Source organism: Microtus ochrogaster, chromosome 4, assembly GCF_000317375.1.
Source record: "Microtus ochrogaster isolate Prairie Vole_2 chromosome 4, MicOch1.0, whole genome shotgun sequence".
Lineage (NCBI taxonomy): Eukaryota > Metazoa > Chordata > Mammalia > Rodentia > Cricetidae > Microtus > Microtus ochrogaster.
Window position 1 is genome coordinate 82,601,344 of NC_022011.1, and position 2,972 is coordinate 82,604,315.

Sequence of the window (2,972 nt, forward strand, 5' to 3'; positions counted from 1 at the left end):
CCACAGAGAAACCCTGTCTTGAAAAACCAAAAAAAAAAAAAAAAAAAAAAAAAAAGGAACCATGGGTTCACTCAGCTCTTCTAAAGACTTCCAAGTGTCAGGCATCCAATTCTATTTTTAAAATCTTTATCACACAAAAAATCTTTATCACAACCACCCATAGCAGTAGAAAAAATATAAACTTGCATAGTAAATCTGAGCCAAAGAAAAACTTCCAACTTCTCCCAGAAATCCTCAATTTAGACTGACAAGTTATTTGCCAGTCAGATAGCTCACTTTTATTCTTACGAAAGCACATCACTTCATTTCTGAGGTATCAAAAACTAGTTTTGAGGATGAAGAAATGGCTCAGTGGTTAAGAACACTTGACTACTCTTCCAGAGGACCCAAGTTCAATTTCAGTAGCCACCTCGTAGCTCACAATCATCTGCAATTCCAGTTCCAGGGAATCCAATACTCTTTTCTAGCCTCTGTGGGCACCATACATGCTACACAAATATGCATGTAGAAAAAACACTTAAACACACTGAGTTATCATTTTCACCCAACTATGATGTCAAAAGTGAAAAAAGTAGTCAATTTTTAAGTACTGATGGAGGTGCAGAGAAACTGGAACCCTCGTGCATAAAACAAAAAACAGTATGTTTGTACACGTTCTCTCTCTCTCTCTCTCTCTCTCTCTCTCTCTCTCTCTCTCGCACGCACTCAGGCAGACAAACACACACATGTACACACTTATAACAGCATGATTCACAATAACAAAAAAACAGAAACCCAATGACGACCAACAAACAAGTTTTAATATATCCCTCCATGGAATATTAGTCATAAAATGAAGTAACATACACATCTACAACATGAATGAACCTTGAAAATACTATCAGATGAAAGTGAGGCACAATAGGTCACTAATATGAATTGAAAAGCAAATTAAGAGATAGAAAGTAGGTAAGTATGAGAAGTGGCTGACTAAGTATGGGTTGCTTGAGGTGATGAAAATGCTCCAAAAATAGGCAGGTTACAGTTGCACAAGTCTGTGACCATATTGAAAACTATTGAACTGTACTCTTTACAAGTTTTGTATGTGGATTATACTTCAATAAAGATATTATTTTTAAGCACTTAAGATGAATTTTAAGTACCTGAATTTGATCCCAGTTCCCACAAGCAGAAAGAGAACCAGCCCCTTCTGAATCAACCACATATAACATACATAAATGACCGGCATTCACACACATGGAATTTCTATAAAAGGCTGCTACTTTTAAAAGTTACGCAACATTGCGAGTCAAAATTTTGTAAACGTGACTGACTTATCAAGCAGGTTTTCAGTGAGATTGTAATTTTACTCAACTAGAAGTATATAATCATGAAGAATACAAATACTTGTACAGTTTTAAGGTTTTTTCCTTTCTTTTAATATATGTGTGTGTGTTTACATTCACAGGGGTATATGCAGGTGCTTGCAGAGGCCAGGATAAGGTGTCAGATGCAGGTTTAGGAAATGGAGTTACACACGTTGTGAGCTAGGATCAGAACTGGTCCTCATATTGAGCTGCAAATGTTTTTAACCACTGAGTCATCTCTCCAGCCTTGAGTTTAAAAATCTGATCAGTCACTGTGAACATAGTTTAAAAAAAAAAAGGCAAATAATGTCTTTGTATTATTAGAAAAAGGATTTCTCAAAGGATCCCCAGGCTCTCTAGAGGCCTACAGATAAACTCTGAAAATCCGCACACCTTTAACCTCAGAACTCAGAAAGGAGTTTGAGGCAAGCCTGATCTACAGATGGAGTTTCAGGACAGCCAGGACTACAGAGAGAAACTCTGTTTCAAAAGATCAAAATAAAGTGTGTGTGTGTGTGTGTGTGTGTGTGTGTGTGTGTGTGTGTGTGTGTGTGTGTGTGTTTCGGAAACCCCAGATACAATAAAGAATTTCCAAATGCAAATATGAGACTCAAGGACACATATCTAAATTTCTAAGAAAAGGAAAGAGAGAAAATGGGGGTAAAGAATAATTAAGAGTGATGCCAGGGGCGGGGCAGTTTTTAATCCCAGCACTTGGGAGGCAGAAGTAGGTGGATCTCCTAAATTTCAGGCCATCTTATCTACATAGCTAGTTCTAGGACAGCCAGGGCTACACAGAGAAACTGTCTCAAAAAAAAAAAAAGAAAAGAAAACAGTAAAAATTGGCACATTTAAAAAAAAGTGTAGATGGATGTTCCTTCAATCACTTCAATACTGTAACCCAATTTCAGACTAAAGATCAGACAGACTAGAAAGTTTTAACAGTATAATCTCCTCAGAAATGTAAACTAGAGGAATTAAAGTTATAAAAGTCAGGAATTAGTGTGAAACAAAAATATCCAATGTTATCTAGACAAATAACATTAATATCGTTAGCAATGCTACATTTTAAGCTTCATTATTTCATCATGCAAAGCACTCAACGAGTAGTCTTAAAACCTCTACAATCTATACCTATCAATAGCTATTTCTAACTCAGCCAAATTTAAGGGCCTCTATCACAAAAATCAAAATGTAAGCTCTGGCCAGTATCCACCTAGTTTCCTAGTCTTAACATTTTATACAATGAAGACATTGAATTTGCCAGAGAAAAACACCCAGAATCACATATCTAGTGGCTGAGACTGTTAAGTACTCCTAACTTCTAGCACCATGTTTTATTACGCCAATCTAATACTCCATCTAAATATATACAATGTTTAACTCAGCCAGGCTTGGTAGCACACATCTTGAATTGCAGCACTGGGGGATAAAGAAGGAGGTAAATCTCTGAGTTCAAAGTCAGCTTGGTCAATTTCTAGGCCAGTCTTGGTCTAGCTACACTATCCCGCCCTGCTCCCAGAAGTCAAACTCATCCCACACCAAGAACAATGAAGACACTCTCCTGCTCTCCCCCACCCCCCAAAAAACACATAATTTTTTTTTTTTTTTTTTTTTTTTTTTTTT

The 2,972-nt window shown here is 36.8% G+C and overlaps 1 protein-coding gene across 1 annotated transcript in view; it reads right to left on the reverse strand.

Annotated features, from left to right (window-relative positions):
• The window catches only part of Sp3 (Sp3 transcription factor), a 45,485-nt gene that overhangs the window by 31,491 nt on the left and 11,022 nt on the right, over nt 1-2,972 (reverse strand). The window lies entirely within an intron of this gene.